Source organism: Ruditapes philippinarum, unplaced genomic scaffold, assembly GCF_026571515.1.
Source record: "Ruditapes philippinarum isolate M1 unplaced genomic scaffold, ASM2657151v2 ctg4760_1_1_1_1, whole genome shotgun sequence".
NCBI lineage: Eukaryota > Metazoa > Mollusca > Bivalvia > Venerida > Veneridae > Ruditapes > Ruditapes philippinarum.
Window position 1 is genome coordinate 1 of NW_026852348.1, and position 13,311 is coordinate 13,311.

The following is a 13,311-nucleotide window of genomic DNA, read 5'->3' on the forward strand; positions in this document are numbered from 1 at the left end:
AAAAAATTTACCCATAGTGTGAATTCTAATTTGACAACCGGAAGTAAACAGATACCTACCCGAACGGGAGGTAACTCGTATTTGACTTAGTTTTCGAAAAATCCGGAATACAACATATAGAGAATGGTTCTACTTTTAATTACACTGGCCTTTAAATTTAGTGAGATACAAGTTACTGATTTAGCATTTATATATGTTTGTAAATATGTTTAGTTGATATTAGTTTCTAGTTTTATTGTTTAGAATATTTTTGTAAAAGTTTATTTCTTTATTATTTTTGTGATCATGGTCAATTGATACTGTTGCAAAATTTTCCATGAATCATAATCTATTTTTAGAATAGTTATGTAAAGAACTGATAAGCCTAGAGCATTTGTTAAGTAAGCTCTGGTTGGCTGTAATTTGACCAATCAGATAAGTTGTTACATACAGTGCCACCTGTAGGTAGATGCTAGCTCCCTCTGGGATTCAGAAGTCCATTTATACAAGCATCTCAGACAATTTTGACATTCTGCTGCTAATTTTTGGAAAAGTAAGATCTCTAAAAGCTCTCTAAGGTTAATTAATTAATTATTTAATTTATTTTAGGCACTTTGGCATATAAATAACCTTAGAGATTATCTAAATTCACTGAAATATTTTTGATACATTTGTAAGTAATTTTTGTAAGATCTCTTTACAGAATTAATTAAGATTAATTAATATTTTTATTAATAAGTTTTAGTGGCAGCCATCTTGAACTATTAGATCTTTATTTTTGTTGATATATACTAAAACAGGGCTGCTTCTATTTAGGTTTATTAGTTTAACAGCACAGAATCATTAAGGTTATTTTTCATATTTTTAATAATTACAGTATCTTTTATTCAACTAGTTTATTCTGATTTTCATATTTTTGGTTAAATAAGAACTGTTTCATTTATAGTACACATTAAAAACTTGTTTAGCTTTAAGTAACTTTTAGTTAAGTGTAAATAAAAACTTAGTTCATTAAAAATTTGGTTGATTTAAATTTATTCAACATTTGTGTTTTATTTCCCTTTGCATTCAAAGGGTGGTGTCATCCTGACAATCAAATTTTTCCCTATTAAAGAGTACTCCTGAGCAAACTAAGAACATTAGGTAATAAGTAACTAAATTCTATTAATAGAAATCAAAAAGGTTTTTAATTTTCATCACCACAAGAGATGCTTGGCTTATGGCTAATACAAATATCTTTACCTGGTGAAAGGGACTCAACTATGTTTTGTTTTTGATATAACGGGACTGAAAATATTTTTTTTGTGATTATAATTACTCAATTTCATGTACTTCTATACCAACAACTTATGTGCAAACTTTTAGACCATTTTATAAGCTTGATCATATTTTCCAGAAAAGCTAATCTATTTGTGAAAAATGACCCAAAACTTGAAAAGTGTTGCAATGCTTTTCACTCAAATTGGACAAAGAATGGCAAAAACATATGATTTTCAATGTATTTCTGAGTATATTATTTATTTAACTTTTGTACATATTTCTGTTTAGAGTGCCCCAGTTGATCTATGTGAGAAATTAAAATTTTATGTTTTTTGGATCTTGGAGCAAAGTGATCCTTTAACTGATCCAGTTAAAAGTCATTTGAGCCGTGTCACGACAAAACCAACATAATGGGTTTGCGACCAGCATGGATCCAGACCAGCCTGTGCATCCGCGCAGTCTGATCAGGATCCATGCTGTTCGTTATCAGTTTCTCTACTTGTAATAGAGTTGATAAGCGAACAGCATGGATCCTGATCAGACTGCGCGGATGCGCAGGCTGGTCTGGATCCATGCTGGTCGCAAACCCATTATGTTGGTTTTGTCATGACACGGCTCATTTATTTATACATCTACTATTATTACTACATAGATATTTAGCTTATCTGAAGAAGTTATTGTGATTGCTGGGCATTGTTCTCATTGTACAAAAAAACTTGCCCATTATTCAAACATTTTAAAGGGTATCAACATGAAGCTGTAAACAACATTAAATGTTTGGTTAATTTACTTCATAGACTTCAGCCTTCTTATCATAGATATCATAATATTCAAGTTTGGCATATTTAAAAAAAACCCAAAACATAACTGATTGTTGTATGATGTAAGGGAGAAAACTCTTGCACAGCTATACAAGTTTTATTTTTCATAGGGAAACAACTCTTCTGTGCTTATCTGATACTTTCCAAAAGGAGATTACTCTCCCTTTTTACATTTTAAAAGTTTATTGATAAAATAATTGTAGAATTGTTGCATAACAGATTTATGGCTCTCATGTTTATTAATTTGAAAATCAACTTTTTCTGATACAATAATGTTTCATTTGAAATAAGATTGTTGAATTGTTTTATTATAATTTTATATGAAATTATTTGTTAAATAAAAGGCCTAGTTGAGCAGGCCAAACAAAATTAACTGTTGTTCATTGTTAAATGGTCATAAGAGTCAAGTCAATCGTTTCACCTGGTTTACATTCCGGAAAAAGTTTTGGAGGTTTGGGCCCTTCACCTGCTGGAAACTGAAAGTGGTTAGCCATCATTATAGAGACAGGCCCTATGTTCACTAAGGTTTAAGGATCAAGATCAGGATCAAAATATTTTCCATTGTTTATCTGCATTGAATTAATATAAACTTGATAGAATTGGACTTTAGATAGCCTGTTTATAATTTTTTAGAATATTGTTATTTAACGAGATATAGGCATTTTACAGTTGATACAAAAATTGTTCCTGATCATTAAATTGATCCTTATTTTTTTGATCCGATATTTGTATTTGTTATGATAACATCCTGAAACCGGCTTGTTTTTATGCAAATCAGCATATTTTTTTACTCCGTTTATATACCATTTTATTCTAGGACAATACGATCAATTTAAGTTTTATAAAACAATGGAAAGAAATGATCGTGAGCAAGTAGAATAAAAAAATATTTTATGCGAGCCATTGGCGAGCATATTATTTTATTCACCGAATTCAATAAATTTAGTATTAAACTTACACGAATTTAATATTCTATTTATCACATACCAAAAAAGACCGTTTGAAGTTTTCATTTACGCTCCTTTAGCATAATGCTAATATATTTAGCGCGTCTTAACGAAAATGACGTCAATACCATTTTTACGGAGTCGTAAAATAGGCACTGGTATGTGATAATGAGTTTTATTAGTTTTAATTAATTATTTTAGAGCATGTCGGTTGTTGGTCACCTGAAGGGAGCTCTGAGTGTGAGAATATAAAAAAGTGTCAAAATGTAAACAAAGTAGTATTTTGACAATCACTAAATGTACTATATAAATGGCAAAAGGCACCAGAAGTGAAGGAATTTTCAGGTAATTGAGCCAATTAGTAACTTTCACACCAAAAATATATTTTATGAGAAAGACAATAAAAGCATTTGTGAGACATAATGGGCCTTTAATAAATGCACATACCAGGTTGCATCACAGGGAAATCTGTCATTATTTTCTTATTCTTTATATATTATATATATATAGTGGGAAAGTAAAAATGACAGAATCCCCTGTGGGTTGCATTGTAATTTAATTCAATGATTAACGTCTGCAAACTATAGCATACATGTACATTTTTTACCTTTAATCAGAGAACTTTCGAGTTAATTGTTATTGTCAGAGTAAGGAAAAGAAACTATGTTTTAAAAAGCAAACAAGAGCACCGCTAGGCGGAGCATTATATGCCCGAAAGTGGTTTTTATGCTCCCCGAAAAATTTCGGGGGAGCATATAGTCGGCGCCTTGTCCATCTGTCCGTCCGTTGTCTTGTCCGGAGCTTAACTTGAAAACCCTTGGAGATAATTTGTTGAAACTTCATACAGTGGTAGAGGGCATCGAGGGGGAGTGCAGTGTCAAAGAACCATAACTCTATTTTGCCTGGTTTTTGAATTATCTCCCCTTATAGAAAAATCTTGTCCGGGGCATAACTCTAAAACTATAAGAGATATCAACATGAAACTTTGTAGGTGAATAGATCTCAATGGGTAGATGTGCAGTGCATAAGAACAATAACTCTTTTCATCCTAATTTTGGAGTTATTGCCCTTTGTTAATTTTAATACTTTGAACTTTGTCCGGAACATAACTTGAAAACCCTTGGAGATAATTTGTTGAAACTTCATACAGTGGTAGAGGGCATCAAGGGGGAGTGCAGTGTCAAAGAACCATAACTCTATTTTGCCTGGTTTTTGAATTATCTCCCCTTATAGAAAAATCTTGTCCGGGGCATAACTCTAAAACTATGAGATATCAACATGAAACATTGTAGGTAGATAGATCTCATTGAGTAGAGGTGCAGTGCAAAAGAACCATAACTCTGTTAAGCCTTATTTATGAATAATCTCCCCTTTTAGAAAAATCTTATCCAGGACATAGCTGTAAAACTATAAGAGATATCAACATGAAACTTTGTAGGTAGATAAATCTCAATGGGTAGATGTGCAGTGCACAAGAATCATAACTCTACCTTGCCTAATTCTGGAGTTATTGCCCTTTGTTTATTTTTACTTTTTGAATTGTCCAGGACATAACTCGGAAATCATAAGAGATATCATCAAGAAACTTTGTAGGTTGATAGATCACATTGATTAGAAGTGCAGTGCAAAGAACTGTAACTCTGCCTTGCCTAATTTTAGAATTATTGCACTTTGAACTTTTTCCACGGACATAACTCTGAAACTACAAGAGGTGTACTTTCCTGTGTCCAAAACCTATTCGGGGAGCATCACCCGGCTCAAACCGGGCTCTTGTTTTTTTTAGTAAAGATGAAGCATTTGTAAGACATGGGACTAAAATAAAGTATTACCTCCTTCAAATAACAATCCTCCTTTGCAGTTTCAATATTGTGGTCCAAATGGAACTTTTAAGTTATGTCCCAGAAACTGTTTTCAATTCTAAGGTAAAAGTGACCTTGACCTTTGACCTTGTGACCCCAAAATCATGAGGGGTCTTTAACCCAATATGGACAATCATACTATGAAGTTTAAACACAGTAGGCCAAATGATACTTAAGTTATATTCCGAAAACTGTTTTCAGTTTTAAGGTAATAGTGGCCTTGACCTTGTGACCCCAAAATCAATAGGGGTCTTCTACCCAATATGGACAATCATCCTATGAAGTTTGAATATTGTGGGCTAAATGGAACTAAAGTTATGCTCAAGAAACTGTTTTCAATTTCTAAGTAATAGTGACCTTGACCTTTGACCTTGTGACCCCAAAATCAATAGGGGTCTTCTACCCAATATGGACAATAATCCTATGAAGTTTGAACACTGTGGGCCAAATAGAACTTAAGTTATGCTCCGGAAACTGTTTTCAGTTCTAAGGTAATAGTGACCTTGACCTTTGACCTTGTGAACCCAAAATCAATAGGGGTCTTCTACCCAATATCGTCAATCATCCTATGAAGTTTGAACACTGTGTGCCAAATGGAACTTAAGTTATGCTCCGGAAACTGTTTTCAGTTTTAAGGTCATAGTGACCTTGACCTTTGAACTGTGACCCTAAAATCTAAAGGGGTCTTCTACCAAATATGGACAATCATCCTATGAAGTTTGAACACTGTAGGACAAATGGAACTTAAGTTATGCTCCGGAAACTGTTTTCAGTTTTAAGGTCATAGTGACCTTGACCTTTGACCTTGTGACCCCAAAATCAATAGGGGTCTTCTACCAAATATGGACAATCATCCTATGATGTTTGAACACTGTGGGCCAAATGGAACTTAAGTTATACTCCGGAAACTGTTTTCAGTTTTAAGGTCATAGTGACCTTGACCTTTGACCTTATGACCCCAAAATCAATAGGGGTCTTCTACCCAATATGGACAATCATCCTATGAAGTTTGAATATTGTGGGCCAAATGGAACTTAAGTTATGCTCCGGAAACCAAATTGCTAACGTTTTCATTTTTAAGGTCATAGTGACCTTGACCTTTGACCTTATGATTTGACCTTATCCGGAAACTGAATTGCTAACGGACGGACGGACAGACGGACGGACGGACAGACAGACGGACGGACGCCAGGGGGTATAACATAATATGTCTGAAATTCTTTCGGGCATATAAAAAGAGCGACATAACTCTGAGACGTTTAGTTTTCCAGTTTTAGCATCTCTCTTAGTCGTTGACCTACTTTTTCCGTACCGTAGACACGGACTATGTTTGATCAGAAGGTACTCTACTGAGGTTTTTATTTGTTTGGGTCGTCAGACCAAATAAATAATGGTAGCGAAATTTCAGACTCTAATGCTGTTAATTGCAAATGCCGAATGTAGTCCGCTTTTTTGAAGCGGTTACTTCCCTTTATATGTAACACTAAGGCCGAAAAATTCAGTGGAGATCACTGCGTAAATATGGTCACATGACAGGCGCATTCCAGCAAAATAATTCCCAAATGGTCGAAGATTTCTAATATTGTTTTATTCTTTATAGATATACATGCTTATAGAAAGCGCCATGATTATTTAAACAAGTGTTAAACAACAGTTAGCGTCGTCACAAACCCTAATTAAGAATAATAATGCTTTTCTTCAGTCACCGTGGCCGAGGAGTTTGCACGCTCGCTTAGGAAGCGCGAGGTCCCGGGTTCAATTCCCAGTTGAGACAACTCATTTTTTTTCAAATTGTTTAAGTCAAATAAACATTGGATTGAATATCAGTGTTGCAATTAGTCTTATAGCAAATCTACTACAATTAAAACGCTGGAAAGCATTGGTTGCACTATACAAAAACAAAATTGTTTTATAATCCCACAACCTTCACCTTTCTGACATTCTGAGACCCAAACAAATTCAGCGCCTTCTGTGCTTTGATTATATTTTATCATTTGTCATTTTCGATTATTGGTGTGTCACCATGACTGTTATTTGAAATAAACAGCTTTTTCACAACTTGACAATGAAACAAAAGCATTAGGTAGGACAGCGCGCTTGATCCTGGATAATGTAGAATTTTCAAAGTTGAAAAAGACCCATAATTCTGTCAAAATCTATGTTAGAGTTATAGACCTTGGAAAGTGACTCCTTATTATGCTCTGAAATAATTAAACATTTACATTAGTTTTGGGGATACAAGCATGCACGCGAAAACTTAACCAAAATGTGACATCTGGACAGAATAGTCTTGTTTTGTTTGGTTGTACAAGAAACATCATCTGCAGGTCGACCAACCTTGCTATAAAATATGTGTGCTTTAACTTCGCTGACTGGACAATTTCTGATCTAAATTAGATCTACAGACTAACCGATAATAGAAATGAAAAACCTCCTTTTTACGGTGTGAGGGATAATAAATATGCTTTAACTTGATAGGGCCACGTTAAGAATCAATCTTTAAATGAAACACAAATATGCATTGATATTAAAACACATTTATTTCAATAAACCGTAACAAAAAGCACAAAAACAATTTAGCAGAAGAGCTAAAACCGAATTAACAGAAAGTATGGCATCTAAGCTAGCAATAATGTTCACGAATATTAGCCAAACTACCTTTAATAATGAGTTAAAATAACAAATGTAATGACAATTAACATTAAAACTGACACAATGGCCACATAACTATTTTATTACACAATCAAACTTTAAATATAGTACACATGTACCTTATCCCCTGATTATTTAAATAAAAAAATTGAACTTTTCAAAATTCATTAATCTAGTGTCTTTATATAGCCCTTTATTAATAACAAAGACTGTAAATTTGAGGCAGGCATACACATAGACATAGATTTTCAAAGACTGTAAATTTGACGCTGACCTAGATATAGATTATCAAAGAAGACTGTAATTTGAGGCAGATCTAGATCATCAAAGAAGGCTGTAAATTTTAGGCTGACCTAGATATAGATTATCAAAGACTGTAAATATGAGGCTGGCCTAAATAGAGATTATTAAAGAAGATTGTAAATTTAAGACTGATCTAGATAGAGATTATCAGAAAAGACAATACATTTGTGGCTGGCCTAAAATACAGATTTCAAAGGAAGATGATTTACAAATTATAATGGAGATGATTAATATGAAATAATGGGGGTGATTTATATGAGATATTGGAGATGATTTATATGAAATAATGAGAATGACTGGTTTCATGTGATATTAAGAAGGTGATTTACATAAAAATGGAGATGATTTATATGGCATATTTACAGTCATATAAACAATATTCATAACTATAAACAAAGTGTTTTACACTGTAACATGTAACACAACATTTTTCACTGACCAAATGTTTTAATATAGGTAAGTCAAAAACTATTAATCTCTTATGAAGATTCTTTAACAATACTAAATATCTTAAATGGACACCGCCCATCTTTCATTCTTAACAAAGAATTTATCATTTCAAGAGACAATTTCATAACAAGAAATGTCAAAGCACACATATGCCCTCCCCATTCTAGCCCTTGTCTCATACTGTTGGTAATTTTGTTGTAGAACCATGCGAAAAATGGGAACATGGAATGTGTTCAACAAACCCTGACATTTGAGACATACCATTCAATAGTTATTGACCAGAAACGACTTTTAAATTTGAGGTTACTGTAATCATGACCTTTGACCTAGTGACCCTAAAAATCAATAAAAGTCATCCTCTGGTTATGACCAATTAAAATGTGAAATATGAAGACTTTATGATAGATAGTTTTTAAGATAATGAATGGAAACCATTCTGACATATAAGGCCCCTATGACCTGTGACCTCAATATCAAAAAGGTCATCTACTAGTTATGACAAATCAATATGTGAAATATGAAAACTTGGTAACTAATTGGTGTCAAGAGAATAAGTGGAAACCATCTTTACATTCAAGGTTATTGTGACTTTGACCTAGTGACCTCAAAATCATCTACTAGTAATGATCAATTAAAATGTGAAACACAAAGACTTGATAAAAAGTAGTTTTGAAGTCAATGAGTGGAAACCATTCTGACAATTAAGGTCCCTGTGACCTTGACCTTTGCCCTAAAAACCTTGTAATCAATTGGGGGCATCTACTAGTCATAACCAATTAATATGAGAACATAATAACTTAGTGATAAGTAGTTTTCAAGATAATGAGTGAAAACCATTCTGACATTAAGATCTCTGTGACCTTGATCATTGCTCTAGTGACCTGGTCATCTACTTTTTATTACCAATCAGTACATAAAATATGAAGACATTGCGATAAATAGTTTTCAAGATATTGAACGTAAACCATTTGCACATTTAAAGCCCTCTTGACCTTATGACCACAAAGTCAATTGGGGTCATCTAAAAGTTATGACCAATCTGTATATGAAATATGAAAAATTTGTGATAAATGGTTTGCAAGATATTGAGTGGAAACCATTGTTACATTTATTGCCCCTGTGACCTTTGACCTAGTGACCCCAAATCGCTAGGAGTCATCTACTAGTTATTACCAATCAGTATGTGAAATATGAAGACTTTGTGATAAATAGTTTTCAAGATAATGAGCGGAAAACATTGAGACATTTAAGGCTTCTGTGACCTTGACCTAGTGACCCAAAAATCAATTGGGGTCATCTACTAGTAATGTCCAATCAGTATGTGAAATATGAAAACTCTATGATAAATGTTTTTTTTAGATAATCAGCGGAAATAATTTGGTCTACTGATGGACAGACAGACCGACCCACGGACCAACCGACATTAGCAAAACAATATACCCCCTTTTCTTTGAAGGGGGACACTATAACTTTTAAGTACTGATAGTGAACAGTACAGACCATGATTAGACAACACTAATATGCCAGCTGATCTTCGTCTGCACTGGTTGCATGGGTAGAATAAATTTGCAGCTAGCAGGCTATGGGTTAAAAAAAAATTTGAAATGTAAACATTTGTTTTGAAAAAAAATTACCCTAAGACTCGCTTGTACATGCAAATGAAAACAAAAAGTCTGAATCAACAAACATGTTTACAAGAGTGCAAAAATGTCACAAATGATCTCCTTACAGGATAAAGAGATCTTAACCCATTACTTCATATACACGCCTTTTAACGCCTTTTTCACCCCCCCCCCCTTTTTGTTGTCTCAAATGATGAAAAAATGCCTTATTTAGGCCCCAAACACTTGTTTTTGTTTGAGAAATGTTGTTAAAAAAATTGACCTCTTTTTCGGCGCGGCCCCCCATCCAAAAGATACATCAGGGGGTTGCCAGAAGGGGGATGTGCCCCCTTCTGTTTTGGGGGGTTTGAAGGGGGCGGAGTCCCCTCATCGCCAAGAAAATTTTGGACTTGTGAGAGGCTGTAAATGACCCCAGATTGATCATAAGGTAACGTGTAACCAACGCTGAAAAGCATTTGACTCTATCTCAATCCATTGATAAGTTGCAGCACTTTGAAATCAATTTTGATGGAAAAAATCAACGCAAAATAGTGATTTTTGGCAATTTTGAGATGTCCCCTCGTTGCCATGGTAACAGAAAATTTAAGTCTGAGCATGTTGTTGCAAGGACAATGGTCCAGTCAACATTTGTGCCAAGTTTGATTAGTGTTGAAGCAGTTTTTATAGTATTATAGCAATTTGAACTTGTAACGGGAGACTTTTCAATGAAAACAGCCATTTTTCACAAAATGCTCATGAAGCAATGGGTTAATGAAAAAAATAAAAAAATCTACAAAACAACAATTTTTCTTCAAATTTATATGACAGGCCATGTTTAAACATGAAAAAACGCGATTTAGGGTAATTTCAAGTATTTTCATCATTTTCAGTTAAAGCAACCATCTACTTTTCTAAAGGTTAAATATGTTATCCAAAGATAAACTGTTTCATATAATTGTCAAAAGAATTAATGTATAAAATGAAATTTGTTGTCGATAAAATACATGAACAATAAGGAAACCCGTCGATACCTCTGATCTACCGGACCATTCTCTGTAATATGTTAATTAGTAAGGATGACGATTTGTTTCCCAATTCTCTTTTTTTAGAAACTGTATGAGAAGTGCTCGGAGCACTGTTTTAACAAGGCTTAACAGTGATACAATGCACTTTTACTTGGTTATATTACTGAAAATCTTAGTTTGGAAAAAAACAGCACAAAATTGTTTTTCCAACAAAAAAATAAAAGCTGAAGCCTACTTTAAATGAATGTGTTCTTGCGATATTTAAATATTTTCAGCATTTCAAAAAGGCTGCATAACATTAAAATAAATCCTTAGTTATTTTTTAAAGATTCGAGGGCAGTAACTCCAGCTTGTCACACTTGAATTAAACCATGGAGGACAAGACAATTTCATTACAAAAGCAAAGAAATTTCAGTATAAAAAAATAATATTAAATTTCAGGCATTCTGAGGCGTTAACTTAAAAACGGACTATAAAAATGAGCTTGTAAAAAATATTAACAATGGACATGGCTAATACTGAATAAGGACTGTGAAAAAAGAAAATGCATTAAAATATTAAAACTGAGTACTTAAAATACTTTTAAAAGAAAATGGCATACAATAATTTTGACAATAAAATTTCATACAAAAATCTTAGTGAGTTTAACGTTATTATAAAAACTTAGCAAACATGGATGACTTATAAATAAATAAAGGTGGCGACAGTGTCTTGTTCTCATAAAAAATACAAATTAAAATCCAACATCAGTATAAATCAAGTACTTCTTATCCATTTGAAAGTTATGCTGCAAGTAAACGTTATTAATATAAAATGTATATAGATAACAGTAAAAAGCAACTAAACTACATACATATATTAAATTGCTACTGCATAAGTGGTTAAGTAAGCCACACAGAAATATTGACGAATTTCACGAATTGACGAAAATCACTAAATTTCTAGTGTAAATATCAACCAACCTGTCATTATATTCTACCCTTGCATGATTCGCTTATATTTCCTTAGGTCTGGTATTTTAAATTCACTAACTTTTCGACACACGGAAATATCCACTTGCACAGTTATTACAGTTTGAGTTTATGCTGCGATGACAAACCCATTTACCCTGAATATATTACATATGGATGTTATTATGTATTTTCTCCATTTAAATAAATAAAATAAATTAATCAATCAATTCATCAACTGATCAATAAAATTCAAACCTTAACCACAAAAGGCCTTTTATCATGATCTGAAAAACACCTTAAGAAACCAAAAATGTTACTGTGTAAGTGGGTATTTATGTGTCACAAAAAATTTGCTAATGTCAAAAAGTGGACTTTTTGTGTATGAAAATATTGTGCGAAAATATTCTCGAAAATAGGATTTCTTGAACTGAATACTGTTTTTGTGGTATCATTAATTAAGCAGGTACATGTTAAAACTAGAACTGCCACTATCATGGCGTGAATACCCCCGCATACCACTTTGTCAGAATCAACAGTGGCCATTTAGAGCTCAAGGACAACCTCCCTGCCAAATCTGAGGTTACTAAGCCAGTGCATTGCTAAGTTATGAATTCTACATGCTTCAAATGTGAAAATGTCAAAATCAATACATTGCCGACCGGACATTCTTAAGCAATTAAGAAGAAAAGCTTTTTTTGTCAAGGTTCCTGTGACCTTGACCTTTGACCCAGTGGCCTCAAAATCAATAGGGGTCACCTTATAGTCATGATCAACATCCATGCCAAATATGAAGACTGTGGGTCAAAGGAATCTTAAGTTAACGGGTGGACAAACTTTTTGAAGTCAAAGTCCCTATGACCTTGACCTTTGATCTAGTGACCTCAAAATCAAAAGGGGTCATCTACTAATCATGATCAACATCCATGCCAAATATGAAGACTGTGGGTCAAAGGAATCTAAAGTTATTGGGCAAACAAACTTTTTGAATTCAAAGTCCCTGTGACCTTGACCTTTGACCTGGTGACCTCAAAATCAATAGGGGTCATCTACTAATCATGACTAACCTCCATGCCAAATATGAAGACTGTGGGTCAAAGGAATCTTAAGTTATAGGGTGGACAAGCTTTTTGAAGTCAAGGCCCCTGTGACCTTGACCTTTGACCTGGTGACCTCAAAGTCAATAGGGGTCATCTACTAATCATGACTAACCTCCATGCCAAATATGAAGACTGTGGGTCAAAGAATTCTTAAGTTATAGGGCGGACAAGCTTTTTGAAGTCAAGGCCCCTGTGACCTTGACCTTTGACCTGGTGACCTCAAAGTCAATAGGGGTCATCTACTAATCATGACTTGCCTCCATGCCAAATATGAAGTATGTGGGTCAAAGGAATCTTAAGTTATTGGGCGGACAAGCTTTTTGAAGTCAAGGCCCCTGTGACCTTGACCTTTGACCTGGTGACC